At 39.7% G+C, this 17,094-nt stretch overlaps 1 pseudogene; it reads left to right on the forward strand.

The window, feature by feature from the left end:
* The first annotated feature begins 334 nt into the window (after positions 1-334).
* LOC141654128 (small nucleolar RNA U3) lies at positions 335-456 on the forward strand (annotated as a pseudogene).
* Positions 457-17,094: the final 16,638 nt, after the last annotated feature.

A 17,094-nucleotide genomic window follows, 5' to 3' on the forward strand; every position in this document is an offset into this window, starting at 1 on the left:
TCTCTCTCACTTATATTATTGCTTAATTTCTAAATCATATATGGAAATGTTAAATTTGCAATCTTATCTATATATGTTTGATGCATTAGTTGAGCACCATATGAAGTGATTTGAAGAACAATCAGACAAAGGTGTTTCGATATCGAAGCCTACGGCGAATTTCATCGATCTTTTCAAATATATAGGCTCATAATGTTATCACTTGATTTTGATTTTTATATGCAGAACATTCTGACTAATGTGGAGAAAAGTAGTCTACTTGTGAATAAAACCCACACCGGCAAAGTACTCGAGTACACTGATGTTTATAGAAGCCCAACAAAGGATACTTGACACGACCTTACTTGAACAGGATCTGTTCTATAGGCTCGTACCTCTGTATCCTTGAGATCTACAGAGGCAGGAAACTAAGTGTGGTTGATGAACCCATAGCCATGTGATAGACTATCGCACACCTATGCAAAAATAAATTTCCTAGACACAAATGAATGTAGTACGTAGGGGTCGAATCCACAGAGAGATTGTAGTTGTTAATTAGTTGTTATGGAGTGAATTTTATCAAGGTCGGTTATCGTATGCTTGGTTGGTTGGTTGATGGAAGAAAACAATAATGATAAAGAAATAGTCTAGGGAGGTCGGGTCACACATGCAAATTATGTAAATGCTTAAATTAAACATATGAGTTTATGAATCCTTAATTTTTTAGGCTTAGAGACACCCACCTCTCGATATTAGTGTCAACCATAGACCGGGTCCTACAGAAACTCTCGTTTATGACTAGGTCATCCTACTACACATGCTTAGTCTAATCCGATTCCGTGCCTCTCGACTTATAGAACGAATTAACAAACTTAATCAATTAATAAGGCCTTTAATGTGACACCCCCACATACCAAGGTGCCTTACCAGGACCACCTTAGCATGAGAGACCGTCACCATCTCGGTTGCTCGAGGTTAGTATATCAAAGTTACCAATCCAAAACACAATTTATTAAAGTATAAAAGATTAATGGTTACATGTTCCAAAATCCAAAAACCAAAGTACATGTTACTAATGTTCAACAACTAAAACTGAATAATAAACTCTTGACAGCGGAAACTAGACTCGAGTGATGACTCCCCATGACGGCCCCATAGCCAGTGAACACCATCACCTGTCACAATCTGCTCACCATCCCCAAATGGATCACCACAGATTTTATAAAACAACAACGGGGCCAGTTATTGTATAATCAAAGTAAGACAAGTACAAAAAGACAACCAGCTAATCATCATCCACCTCCAAACTCCCGATCTCACATAGTAACCGACTACACACTAAAGTGTGTAGCCCTGCCAGATTACCCATCGCAACAGGTAATCCTCGCCGCCAGTGAGGGACTACAGCCAATCCCCACCTAAGCCCCTCTCATCAACGAGCGATAACCCTGTTATATAATGTGCACATCCCCTTCTGTGGCGGGTTCCACAGAGGGCGAAACTAGGTCGTGAAGCCACTCCCGCAAGTGACTCCACTCAACAACCATCACAACAACCACACCAACTCCAACGCCCAACAATGATCAGCAGATACACAATCGTACGCAATACAAACATAATCTTCAATCAATTAACGGTAAACTGAGTAGGGAAACCCTACCTTTTCTCAATCCGCTACGCTGCAATCAATCATACAAATGCATAACGAATACCACATCGTCACCTACAACAATGATAATCAACAATCAACACACATATGATGACCAAACCCTAAACCCTCAAATTAACCCAAACTAGGGTTTACCAAATTCTAACAAAAACAATGATAAACTGATTAGGAATACTAGAGACTTACTAACACAGATGACACGGACAACGAGATCCAAAAGCTCACAATCGATCACCCTTGGCTTAGGAAGAGATGAAGATGATTAGAGAAGTTTAGAGCGTCGATAAGTTTGGTAAAATAATGATTTAGAACTGATTAGAAACTGCTCAACACATTATTTATACTTCTCTAATCATTTTAATCAAACCGCGGAAATAATACCCGTCAGACCGAATACTCGGTCTAGTATTAAGAATACTCGGTCTAGTATGCCATACTTGGTCTAGTATTAAGAATACTCGGTCTAGTATGCCATACTCGGTCTAGTATTAAGAATACTCGGCCGAGTATGCCATACTCGGTCTAGTATTAAGAATACTCGACCGAGTATTCCTAGACAGTAACCTGACCAGAAACACGCGACGCATTACTCGGCCGAGTAAGCCTTATTCGGGCGAGTAACAGACTTAGGAAAACAGTAGTATTACAGTCTTCCCTCCTTAAAAACGAACTTCGTCCCCGAAGTTCAAACCCAACCTATAAAACATGAACTCCTAACCTTAACTCCACCAACTATGCTTAACTCCACAACATGGCTCACGATATCATATCAACTACATTATAGCCTCTCGACACTAACTCCATACACTACCGAAAACCATCCACGAATGTGGCTAGCTCCGTCTCACTAACATATTATCCACTAGAAAAAAACTCCAATGTCAAGACAATCCACCAAGTAAGATCAACCACCAAACCGAATGTTACATTCTATCACCCTTAAAATGAACTTCGTCCTCGAAGTTTACTTACGCTCATAAACCTCATCCTACTACACCAACTATGTCCTTTAGTAGTATCTACCATAACATAAACTCATCCTTTATTCTACACCAAGGCTTAAACTTCCAAATATACCGCAACATGTACAACCATCAAACTCTCTTTGTCGCATCCTACTCCTCTTAAGATAAATGTTACGTCCTCGTAACCTACTAATACTAGATCCTTAGCTGTTTTCTTCCCCTTATCCTCATCTTATATCACCTATCATCGACTATAACTTCAACACGACAACCATCCCATATCCAAGGCTCACTCCCTAACAGCTCTCGTGCCTCCAATTATTTCGCATTCCATCTAACATATACCATAAAATCCTCAGCATAACCACTACTCCATCTCTTCAACATTACCGAAAAATTATATACTTCTTTATACATGCACTTATCTCCACAATCATAACTCACGATCCACAATTGTTATACACACTCGCGCTAGATCCTCAAGTTTTCCTGTTTATTGCCGTAAAACTCATCCATAACTTCACGTAATACTAATTCTGTCGACGCGGGCCCACGGGGGCGAAAAGCGAAGCAAGCTTTTCCTCTTTGTTTGTTTGCATTTGTGGAGTCGCCACCAATTTATTTTGGAAAATTGGAAACCGTTCGAATATCTCGTGTCATGTCAAGACACAAAGTAATGACATGAACACTAAGCAATCATTACCCTTAACATTCTATGTCTAGAATGACTCTCGTGGATGCCAATGAACACGGATGTTCACAGATATCTGGAGTAAGGGGTGAGGGTACGTATTAGGAAGCTCTTTTGATCGAACACCTAATCCCGCCTGCCTCAATAGCGGCATCTACTAATGATTAGGGAAATTGTCTATACTTGATATGTTGTCGATTTTATGCATGCACTGCAACATCCAAAAAATTAATCCTAACATGTGAGAATTAATACTAAGTCGGTTAACACGTAATTTAACATACAATTAAGGTCGAGGTAGAAATTTAGGTTAATTTCATGTGAAAGCATGCAAGCAATACAATAAAAGAAATACAACAATAATACAATAAAGAAAATTACAATAATTACATCGGATTCAATGATTTATGTCGAAAATACATTTAAAACGGATGGTTTTAGAAAAGAAAGAATAAATGAATAAACGAACAAAAATTAGGATGATAATACGATTAATATTTAATTAAATACGTAATCTAATAACTAAGTCAAGGCAGCAACGGGAATTCAGAGACAGAAATCAACCGTGAACAGGCGCAGCAGAGCTGCGTCCCTTGGAAGAGGCGCAGCAGTTGCTGCATCTGTTCCTGGGTTGAGTTCCGACTGTGAAGCCGGAACCGCATCTCGTTAATATTCATTGGTTAATTTAATGATCGGTTAATGATACTTGACTCAGATGAAAGTGATTAACATATTATTTATATGTGAATGAGGTCATAAAAACGATAAAACATGGATGAAAATAATTAGGACGAATATTTACAAGTTTATAAGATTATTTACAAATTAACAAACTAATCAAATTTATTAGACTATATAGGTTATTAATGATGAATTAATGATGGTGACGGTAAATAACAGATGAAAATATATCAAAGATGAATTCCAGAGATTCAATATAGATGAATCAAACCTCTAAAAAAACCCGAATTGATTTAAATGACGAAAACCCACAAATATGAATTATAAGGGATTTAAGTCAGGATTTGAAAGATGAATTAATTATGAAGAATTATGAATTACAGGTTAAAATTATCATACTTAAATTATCGGGTTAAAAGAAATATGAATAATTGAAAACGAAACAAAACAATCGAATTATTAAAAGACGAAGGAAGAAGAAAGGAAGCAGGAACTGCGGCAGGCTCACGAAGAGGCACAGCAGGTACTGCGTCCCTTCGAAGAGGCGCAGCAGTTGTTGCGTCCTTTCTCGACGGTTGTCTTCTGATAATCCGTAAAAATGGTTTTAAAATAAGGTTTTACAAATCGGTTTTAAGAATACTTTCGACATAAATCTTACAATATTAATTACGATAATAAAGAACAATAAACAAAGAAGGATTTACACCCTCAGACTTACATGTTTAACGGAATGAGATGAACTAAGTTAACGTTTAGTGATGCTCGACTCGAATGTACGACGAAAGTGCCCTCTAGGAGGAAAACAAATAAGATTGATTAATGTTGATTGATTGTTGAGTTGGTCAAATTGGTCGGTCATGCAAAACGAGGCTGGTACTCAAAAAGATCCGAGCTTACGTGGTCGAAAGTTCAAGCAAGTAGGCGCCAAAAAGTAAGAACGTGGTCTAGAATGCAAAGGGAGAAGAGAAAGGTGGACACTCGCGTGAGAAATATGTGAGACCGAAGGTCTCTATTTATACTAATCACACGACGGAATTATGGTAAGACCAGGATACGGAAGGAAAGATCCGGAAACAACCGACTTAGGTTAAACACGGAAACTTGGACAAAAAGAAAACCTTGAGGAAAAGGCGCAGCAGGTGCTGCGTCCCTTGGAAGAGGCGCAACACTTGCAGCGTCCTTTCCTCAGCGGGCTCCTCCTGCACAAGAAAGCGCGTTTGACAGCCTGTCGTATTTTAGGCATAAATTTCTTTACAAGACTCGGATTAAGGTGATTTCGGTGTCGTTGGAAAGCTAAAATAAAGATCTAGAACTTTCTGTGAAATAGGCCTGACCCAAAAAAGTCGTTATCACCTCGTAAAATGGGCCTAAATGTCTGGTTGTCAGTTTAGCTAAATGAAATACACATTTTGTAATGTAAATTTTAAGTTTTGCCTAATGAAGTGACATGGGACTCAAAATGAGATATAATCTCATTATTTTATGACATCCTAACCTTAGGTAGACAAGCACATTGCCTTTTGACTCGGGATTTGACGGTTTTAGGAAATGAAGACGGTTTTTGACCCGGACTCCAAATGTACTCTAATTACAGCCAAAAACGACCGTAATGACACCTAGATGACGACCAAGAGGCAGACACAAGTATTTGAGCTATCACTTGACGATAAATTTACGAATTGTCATAAATCGTTCCGTGTACCAAACATGCGGCCCAATCATCACTGGGTGGTTTGCGGGAGGTGCAGAAATGAGGTATCTACAGAGCCCCCACTTTGACTTAGGCTTGGACAAGGCGAAAGTCAAAGTATTGCCATCAGGTCAATCGAAGATTACAACCTGACGACTATGGCGACGCGAGGCGGTTCAAGGGGTCTGAACCAAGGACCTGTCGTCGGGAACATTTTAGAGTCTGTCGACTATCGGGGAGGGTCGTTTAAAGTCCATTAGACTACGTGAGGAGGCTCGCCAGCCATAAGAAGAAATTATACCTGAGACTTCTTTCTCGAGATATTTCCGGAGTTGCGTAGGAGCTAAGGTTAAGCATAGGAGCTAAGGTTAAGACCTAAAAGATATGTAAGGATTGTGCTAGGGTGTGGGGCCCTAAAGGAAAACATCGACGGGAATGAGGCCAAATATAAGTTCAACGTAAAAGGGGTAACCAAGGTTTCAGTGTAGGAACTCTAAGAAAAGGTGATCCTAAAGGAATATGATCCTAAAAGGAAAAGGTGATCCTAAAGGGTATAAGTATGTGAACTCTAGGGAGTTTGGGAACTTAAAAGAAGCTAGGTGTGTGAACCTGGGTATATGAACCTAAAAGGACGGGTGGTATGGGAACTTAAAGGCTTATGAACCTAAGAGGATTTGGGATTCTAGGGTTAAGTTTAGGAACTACTGGGTTACTAATTCTTATTCTAAACGCGTGCGTTTAAGCTTTCTGAGATATGAGAACTCCAAAAGGATTTATGGGTTTATGAACCTAAGGATGTTGGTGTGGGAGCTTAAAGGTTTATGAGCCTAAAAGAAGCCATTTTGGGATCTAAGAATCTAGGGGTAAGAATCCTAACTTTGGGTTTACGAACCTAAGGAAGGAGGCGCTGGTTTGGGAACTTCTGGAGAACGACACCTCTGCCGAACTCCGTGAGGAAAAAAAAGTATCGAGGGTAGCAGGACGTAGGCAGGAACTACTGGGAGAAATCTACTTGGGTCGGTTTCAAGCGAACTCTGGCAAAAACTTGAGGTTGAATCTCCATTTCTCGAGAAGAACAATCGGCTGTCATGAACTCTCGCTGGGGAATAACTGAGGTTGAATCTCCATGTCTCGAGAAGAACAGTGAACACTCGCTGGGGGATTATTGTGGTTGAATCTCCATGTCTCGAGAAGAACAATCGGCTGTCGTGAACTCTCGCTGGGGGATTGTTGAGGTGTGTCGAAACACCGTCAGATAAAATCCGCTCGTTGTTGCAAGCGAAGTCTTGATAAAGTACTACTTCTGATACTCACCTGCATGGTTAGTAGCCACACAAGAATGCAATCTAATATATTCACGTAAGCAATTATCACATGGACCTCGAATGAGGAAAAACATAGGTTTTGCAAAAGTTGTTTCTTTATAAAAGTCGTTTAAAACTTGTTCAAAGAAGTTTGTCGTTTGTAATGCGTTATGCATATTCAATGGGCTTTAGACATAGTTCTTGACATGACACAGATCTACTAGGACGTGACGCAAAATGTAGACTTAGGTTTGACTGACGCGACACTAACTTAGATTTGACGCGACACAGGGATGACTTTGACAGACTTTGTTTAAGTATGCGCAACCCCTAGCCAAGTGTGGGTGACAATGCGTATCAGTTTCAAAGGTAGAAGAATTGCAAGAATGATGAAGGCATATAAAGGCAAGGCATGAGCCATGGATCATCTGTCTAATTGGACGTCTTTATCGTTTGTTGTAGAAAAGATTCCTCTTGAGGCATGATAACTTGGAGAATTGATCTAGGACCTCTGTCATTGTCCGGACCGAGCACTAGCTAGACTTAAATGAGAGAGGAATAAAGGAAGGGTGACATCTCGAAAGATAAGCCCCCAGGATAAGAAGATGACTCTGGAATTTGGTAAAAAGAAGATTGGGCGACAAGAAGGAGCCCCCAGTAAAGAGATGGAAATGGAAATTGTGGTTGGAAGCTTGAAATTGAGGTTGAAAGTTGATAATTGGGATGGTTGATAATTGAGGTGGTTGAAATTTGATGGTTGAGGTGGTTGTATCCTTGAGGTTAAAAGTTGACAATTGAGATTGAAAGTTGATGGTTGAGATGGTTGTATCCTTGAGGTTAAAAGTTGATAATCGAGATTGAAAGTTGATAATTTAGATTGAAAGTTGGGATGGTTGTGTCCTTGAGGACTGCCTACGTATTCACGTGAAGTGAAATCAAACCAGATCGTAGTTATGAGGTTTGGTTAATTTTGTTTGGGTGTTGTGGTTGTATCCTTCTTGTGTAAGAAAGGACTGCCTACGTATCCACCTGAAGAGGTGAAATCAAACCATGCTCGTAGTTCAGGTGTGTGCCTAAGCTTATGTTGCCAGGACCTTAAAGTGCATGGTTCAGGAGAGTATATTCCTTTGGTGACTCGAAGAATCGATTTGAGATAACTCCCTCTGATCATAGACCAAAGAGGTATAACTTATTTTGTAAAATTCCCTTGTTATGTGAGCACACTTAGTGGACCCTAAGGGTGATATGGGTATGTCCCGTTCTAGGTAGCAAAGTATTTGAAGACTCTATGTCTGGGTCAAGGTGAAACTGGATTGGATATTTGGAATGTGGAGCTCGGTAATTAAAGGCTTTGATAAAACAAATCTCTGGAGCTTGATTTTGTGGAGTTAAGGGTTGATGGGGTTATGGCTCGTAATATAGCTTGGAAATGGAGTCTCTTGGGTTGATGTAGCCTGAGCACATAAGGGTAGGTTAAAATGACGTGGGTTCAAATTTCTATGTCTTGACCCTAAAGGATGGGTATACTTGACAAGCTTGAGAGGATTCTCAAAATTCCTAACTATCTCCCCGTAATGGTCTCGAGAAGGACTTAGGGTGTGCGATGTGTGAAAGGCTAAGTGAGGGTGCTAGCTGACCACCTTCATTGATGTCTTGATTCTATATAGACTTCAGCAGTATTCTGTATTTGATTTCAGACTTATTCTTGATGCAGGTTTTTTGAAGATAACTTTGTCTTTCGATATTGACATTGACTTGCTTGATCGAGCCTTCTTATTTCAACTCTTTCGTCTTGGATATTGATCTTGGTCATTTCTCTTGAATGAGCCTTTGTCTTTGATCATGGCTCATATCGTCTTGGATTTGCTTGCTACCATGGATTTGGGTCAGACTAGCACCTTTGGTGTGAAACGGGTTGGTCTTTAGTAACACGGGTTGTTTATTGTGGGGAATGGGCTTACCTTCCGTCATGGATCGTTAACAAGGGAGATGGTCTGGATTCATCCTAGAATCTCTTGAGATAAGCTCGTCCTAAACTAGGGTATAGTGAGGTTTCTATTGTCAGACATGGAGTAGGTAAGAAAACTGGACACGGAGTTTCAGGTCCTTTACAACTTGGAATGGAACATCATTTAAGTGTACTCACATCGACTGATATGTTGTTGTTCGTTTTAAAATGTCTCAAATCAATTCTTATTGTCACAGGAAAAGGATAAAAGAAGAGATATAATAGAATATGTGGATTAAAAAGTGTACTTTTATTGAGATGAAGAATGAATGTATTTAACATAGACTCGAGAAGACACATGACTCGTGGGACAGCCCCCAGGTTGTCACTAGAAATGGAAATGGACACAAATAAAAATACTAGAACAATTATGGGAAAGAAAGCCTAAGACTCGGACTCGGACCCGGACTTTGACTCGATCTTAGATCTAGAATCATAATCATCGGCCCACGCTTGAACATCTACTCTTCCAGCAACTGGCTTCGGCATCTGGCTTTGAGCATTCACCCATTTGAGCACCTCATCCTCATCATTGGGAACACTGGAAGGATAACAATCAAGAAGAGTTTCTTGATAAGTGGTATATCCCTGAGGATTGCCTAAGTTGCCTTGTGGGCTAAAGGTTGAGAGGGACAACTTCCCGCTTTCGATCATATCTTTGATCACGTGCTTAAACTTATGGCACGCCTCAGTATCATGTCCCCTGCCCCTGTGATATTGGCAATAAGCATTCTCATCCCAGAACCTAGACTTCTTTTCTGGATCTGGTGTAGGACCGATAGGTTGAAGAAGACTTAAAGAGGATAATTCGTTCAAGGTTAAGGCATAAGGTATGCCTAAATTTGTGAATGACCTGCGAGGGTTGTTAGGTTTCCTTGACAAAGGCTTCATAAGGTTGCCTTTGTTGATTTTGATTTTTGGATGAGAAGAACTAGAGATACGTTGCTCATTTGTTGCTTTAGGACTGTCATGTTGAGGGTTTGTCTAGAAACTTTTCATCTTGAGAGATTGGGCATCAAGCTTCTTACCCATTTCAGCAAATTGGTTCTCCATGTTAGAAAGTCGAGAGCTTAGGATATCAATGGCTCCCTCTATCTTGGAAAATTTATTGTTGAAGGCAATGGAAAGCATGAGCATTCCACTTTGGATATCGTCATCTTCGAGCACGTTTATCTCTTCGTCATCACGAGGATTGAGGAGATGAGAACAGTCTAGAGATGATTCTTCGTCATGTTTAATGATATTAGACCCAAGAGGGTCGATTTTCTTGGATTTCCCGACAGAAGGTGGCTTAGGAAGCTTGCCCTCTTCGATCATATCTTGGCTTCAAGAGAAAACACTCTTCAATATCATGGCCTCTAACTTGGTGATATAAGTAGTATTTGTTGCCCTTCCAGAGGTTCACCTATTTCTCTAAAGGTGGATCCGGAGTCGGCCCTATTTGATGTAGCTTACCTTGGGCAGAAAGTCTCTTCAAAGCATTGGCATAAGACATGCCTAAATCGGTGAGCACCCTTTGATGCCTCCCAGGTTTCCTTTCAGCTGTTTTCGGCTTTCTAGGACGATGGTTATTGCAAGAGGTAAGATTTGGACGACCTACACTGGAGGTTTCTCTAGGTGGCATGTTCTTTTCCACCATCCCATTCTCGAGGGTGAGGACGCGAATGCTCAAATTTTACACTGTAGCTTGTACTCCTAGCTAGGACCATGGCATAAACGTCTTGGAGAGACACGGTGATTGTGGCTTGATCTGCTTTGTGACCTTGCTGATTGACGGAACTTGCTGGATTCCTACTCGATAGAAATGACGCGCATTACAACTCGATTCGACATGGGATCACGCATACCAAGGCAACAAACAAGGAACACAAGAAGGGACAAGTAACCACGAGGGTAAGACGACAAATCTAGACCTGACTTGTGAATTCATGAAACGTCGTGAGCGACTTCTCGTGTTTGAATTCACGGTGCTTGACTTTAAATTTAGACTCGAGTGTTGACTTTAACGAAGTAATCCTTATATAATTGACCTTATTGACGGGATTGACGACACGTGTTAATTCTTATTCGTGTGTTTAAGACAGACTTAACTCGAGGTTCGGGTATGTGTGTCCCGAACGTGTCATTAGGAGAATTTAAGAAACGGATATTGGAATGACTCGATGTGTTAGCCTTGAGTGTGTGAGTCGAGGTGTGGAAATGTTTAGATCCTAACTGAATTGGGGTAGGGGGTCCAAAATGACGGCGTGACGCCTTAGGACTTGACTTGAATTTTGAAATGACCCAAAATGTAAAGGAAGACGGATTTATGACTCGACGGAGTTTCGACTAGGACATAGTTGGTTTGAATTTTGACTTTAACTTAGCCCAATTGAATTTACATATTCACATTTACAAGGTTTGAAAATATTTTGGTTTAAAATGTTTTTGGTTTTTTTTGTTTTTCTTTCTTTTTTGTTTTTTTTTATTTTTCGGATTTTTTTTTACACAGGTTTTGAAATGGGTTTGAGGCCCGAAGTTTGACTTGACATTTGGACAGAGTTTCGGCTTATTTTGCCTTTTCTCGAAAATATTTACGTTTTAAAAGAGGTTTTGATTTTACAAAATTCGTCATGGTTTTGTTTAGAAAATGGTGATCACATATGATACAAGCATATATACAGGCATTATAACGGTATGCTGAGTGCATTTAAAAGGGTTTTGGTTTAAAGGGTGGGTTGCCATACCGAACAATCAAACCCGGGGTCTGTGGAGAGGCTCGTACCAAACAGGACTAAGGTCGATTCCTAGTCCATTTCCTCGAGTAGTGAAAGTCCTTGATACAAACAAGAGTAGGTACCATGGTATGGATGACGTCAATCGCTATCCATCCTTAGGCCCAAATAAGAATTTGGACCGTCTAGACGGGACGATTGGTCGAATGGGTTGGGTTGGGCCTAGGAAGGCCGAATAAAACGATTTAGGAAGACCGAGTTTGAAAATCGACAACTGTCTTGTACAAACTATTCCCTAACCTTGTTCAAGTTTCACCCTTGGCTACACGTAAGTGTATTATCCCCAGCGGAGTCGCCAAACTGTGGACGCGGGCCCACGGGGGCGAAAAGCGAAGCAAGCTTTTCCTCTTTGTTTGTTTGCATTTGTGGAGTCGCCACCAATTTATTGTGGAAAATTGGAAACCGTTCGAATACCTCGTGTCATGTCAAAACACAAAGTAATAACATGAACACTAAGCACTCGTTACCCTTAGCATTCTATGTCTAGAATGACTCTCGTGGATGCCAATGAACACGGACGTTCACAGAGATCTGGAGTAAGGAGTGAAGGTACGTATTAGGAAGCTCTTTTGATCGAACACCTAATCCCGCCCGCCTCGATAGCGGCCTCTACTAATGATTAGGGAAATTGTCTATACTTGATATGTTGTTGATTATATGCATGCAATGCAACATCCAATAAATTAATCCTAACATGTGAGAATTAATACTAAGTCGGTTAACACGTAATTTAACATACAATTAATGTCGAGGTAGAAATTTAGGTTAATTGCATGTGAAAGCATGCAAGCAATACAATAAAAGAAATACAACAATAATATAATAAAGAAATTACAATAATTACATCGGATTCAATGATTTATGTCGAAAATACATTTAAAACGGATGGTTTTAAAAAAGAAAGAATAAATGAATAAACGAACAGAAATTAGGATGATAATACGATTAATAATTAACTAAATACGTACTCTAATAACTAAGTCAAGGCAGAAACGGGAATTCAGAGACAGAAATCAACAGGGAACAAGCGCAGCAGAGCTGCATCCCTTGGAAGAGGCGCATCAGTCGCTGCGTCTGTTCCTGGGTTGAGTTCTGGCTGTGAAGCCGAAACTGCATCTCGTTAATATTCATTGGTGAATTTAATGATCGGTTAATGATACTTGACTCGGATGAAAGTGATTAACATATTATTTACATGTGAATGAGGTCATAAAAATGATAAAACATGGATGAAACTAATTAGGACGAATATTTACAAGATTTATAAGATTATTTACAAATTAACAAACTAATTAAATTAATTAGACTAAACAGGTTATTAATGATGGTGGCGGTAAATAACAGATGAAAATATATCAAAGATGAATTCCAGAGGTTCCATATGGATGAATCAAACCTCTAAAAAACCCGAATTGATTTAAATGACGAAAACCCGCAAATATGAATTATAAGGGATTTAAGTCAGGATTTGAAAGATGAATTAATTATGAAGAATTATGAATTACAGGTTAAAATTATCATACTTAAATTATCGGGTTAAAAGAAATATGAATAATTGAAAACGAAACAAAACAATCGAATTATCAAAAGACGAAGGAAGAAGAAAGGAAGCGGGAACTACGGCAGCCTCACGAAAAGGCGCAGCAGGTACTGCGTCCCTTCGAAGAGGCGCACCAGTTGCTGCGTCCTTTCTCGACGGTTGTCTTCTGATAATCCGTAAAAAGGGTTTTAAAATAAGGTTTTACAAATCGGTTTTAATAATACTTTCGACATAAATCTTACAATATTAATTACGATAATAAAGAATAATAAACAAAAGAAGGATTTACACCCTCAGACTTACATGTTTGATGAAACGAGATAAACTAAGTTAACGTTTAGTGATGCTCGACTCGAATGTACGACGAAAGTGCCCTCTAGGAGGAAAACGAATAAGATTGATTAATGTTGATTGATTGTGGAGTTGGTCAAATTGGTCGGTCATGCAAAACGAGGCTGGTACTCAGAAAGATCCAAGCTTACGTGGTCGAAAGTTCAAGCACGTAGGCGCCAAAAAGTAAGAACGTGGTCTAGAATGCAAAGGGAGAAGAGAAGGGCGGACACTCGCGTGAGAAATATGTGAGACCGAAGGTCTCTATTTATACTAATCACATGACGGAATTATGGTAAGACTAGGATACGGAAGGAAAGATCCGGAAACAACCGACTTAGGTTAAATACGGAAACTTGGACAAAAAGAAACCCTTGGAGAAAAGGCGCAGCAGGTGCTGCGTCCCTTGGAAGAAAGCGCGTTTGACAGCCTGTCGTATTTTAGGCATAACTTTCTCTACAAAACTTGGATTAAGGTGATTTCGGTGGCGTTTGAAAGCTAAAAGAACGATCTAGAACTTTATGTGAAATAGGCCTGGCCCAAAAAAGTCGTTATCACCTCGTAAAATGGGCCTAAAGGTCGGGTTATCATTTTAGCTAAATGAAATGCACATTTTGTAATGTAAATTTTAAGTTTAGCCTAATGAAGTGACATGGGACTCAAAATGAGATATAATCTCAACATTTTATGACATCCTAACCTTAGGTAGACAAGCACATTGCCTTTTGACTCAGGATTTGACGGTTTTAAGAAATGAAGACGGTTTTTGACCCGGACTCCAAATGTACTTTAATTACAGCCAAAAACGGCCGTAATGACACCTAGATGACGACCAAGAGGCAGACACAAGTATTTGAGCTATCACTTAACGATAAACTTACGAATTGTCATAAATCGTTCCGTGTACCAAACATGCGGCCCAATCATTACCAGGTGGTTTGCGGGAGGTGCAGAAATGAGGAAACTACAAATTCCCAACACTCTATACTCACAGTCCCAGTAAAGATCACGAACTACTCGCCGCTTCCAGCTTAGTACACACACATTCCACAAAACTCTTGCCACAACTATGTCAACCATGCCCCATCTAAAACAAGATCGAAAGTATTTTAAAAACCTCTCACAACTGTGTCCCATTAACATAATATCACCATACCATGACAACAACGGAAACATACGCAACTTCTTTCCATATCATACTCTACCCTTACTCCCAAGCCGAAACTGGTAAGAAACACTAACAAACAAAACAGCAATCTATATACCTAGACCGACACTGACATGAAACAGCAGTAAACAAAACAACCATCTATATAACTGGTATACCCTTTCGAAAAATCGTCTCATAAGTAAACAACAATCTATATAACCGTGCCCGGATCGCCACTCGAGGCACAACAACCATATTGATAGTCATCGCAACCTTTACACTCCCATAAACACTGACTCAATACCACTTCCTTGATAAAAGAAAACTTTCTTAATATCGCCTTATTTGATCACCAAAACACAACATATTACACAGAATAATTAGATAACAACTTTATGAACATCATACCATACTACTACTCATGAGGTCAGAACCTCACACAATCACTTACACGCATCATAGACCCATAATTAAATCTAACTAGCCAATCCTGATTACGTAAGTTACCACTTGGTAAGGTTACCACTCGCCCGTGCTTAACTCGTATGCCCCTCCTAACACATTCTCCCATTCTCCTAACTACCACTTCCTGACAAATGTAACCATACCATCAGTACCCAACTACTAGCAAACACCTCCTATATCCATATTTTATACCCCTCACAACCATACATACCAATCAGTCTCCACAAAATCAACCCCTTTAGAACAACTAACTTACCTATGTAACATCATCTTCAATCACTAGTGACAACACTACGACACCACCATCCTTCGTGTGACTACTCTTTTACCATCACCTCTAAATATAACAATTCATTTCCTCTCCTGGTTATCACCCCAAATAATGAACATTAAATCCATCAACAAAATTTATCTCAACAACTATCCAACCTTTATCTTTGATTATATAATCACCTACCTCACCACCATAGTCTCCTACCGTACAAACACTCTACCAACTTCCTACTCCTTTAAATCCTCAAGCTCTGGTCTGACAAGTCGTCCTGTAATTTATATATATACTCCTCTAACTCACGCTCGCATGGTAGCATCACACAATTCCATGATGCCTGACTTTCATGTCCCCTAATTCTTGTTAACGTTCAATCAACTTACCTTCATCCTTCTCTTTCCATTACTTCCAAAAATCAAATTCTATTAGCCTATGTCATTATTTCTCATTCATTTCTTATCAACAACCCTTCTCATCACACTTTTCATTCATACTCTCCACTGATAGATCCACCCACTCAATGATTTCTCCTTAATTCATTACTTCTAATAATCCTAGATAACCAAGCTTCACTTCATCCCGTGACCTCCCAAATGATCATAAACTAGGCTCACCTTCTGGTAATAGAAATCTCCATAACAACTACTATCTACAAATCCTTATTACGGCACCCCTCGATCTAAGCTCTCTAGACACCATTTTCATGTCCTTACCCAATATTGTCATAATCATCTCTCTCCAAAAATCACTATATATCCCAAATTACCATAATTTTCACATCCCTCATTTCAACTTTTGTTTCTAACATTCCACGAATTTACATTACTACTCTATCTTCACTTAACCATATACGATCATCACTACACCACTTACTTAAGTCAACGACTAATTCTCTCACCATAGCTCACAGATTGTGCTCCTTATCGCAATAACTCGTCAACTTCACTTATTCTTTCCACTATCCATCACAATCCCGTATACTCATGTCTTCCCCACCCAACGCATATCTTTCATAAGCCGACATTCTCCACATCATAGTATCTGGTAACTTACGAATCAAGACCGTCACATACATAAAGAATGTTTTAAGACCCAAAACATACATGTGCACATAACCTACGACTCAAAACAAATGTAAGAACATAGCCACCGACTCACAATGACCGCCCAAAGAGGTACTCGGTCAAGTACCTGGCGTACTCGGTCGAGTACAGAATACTCGGTCGAGTAACTATATTACTCGGTCGAGTTTTCGACTCCAGAAGCTGACCCAAATTGTCACAGAAGGATTACTCGGTCGAGTATTGAGAATACTCGGCCGAGTATCCATTACTCGGTCGAGTATTACTTCACTCGGCCGAGTACCACACAGGTCTCAGCAACATCCAGTTTTCGTAAAACAGTCATATCTCACTCGTTACTTGGTTATTTTGGGCGTGTGACCTATCGTTAGAATCTTAAGAGGACAAGCTATCACCTCAAATTGAAATCACAACAATATTATTTCTAGAACTCGACTTATGACAGTTTTAAGACAACCCTTCCATAATCAGTTTTCATACAAATCAATTTTTCTT

Source organism: Silene latifolia, chromosome 4 (genome assembly GCF_048544455.1).
Source record: "Silene latifolia isolate original U9 population chromosome 4, ASM4854445v1, whole genome shotgun sequence".
Lineage (NCBI taxonomy): Eukaryota > Viridiplantae > Streptophyta > Magnoliopsida > Caryophyllales > Caryophyllaceae > Silene > Silene latifolia.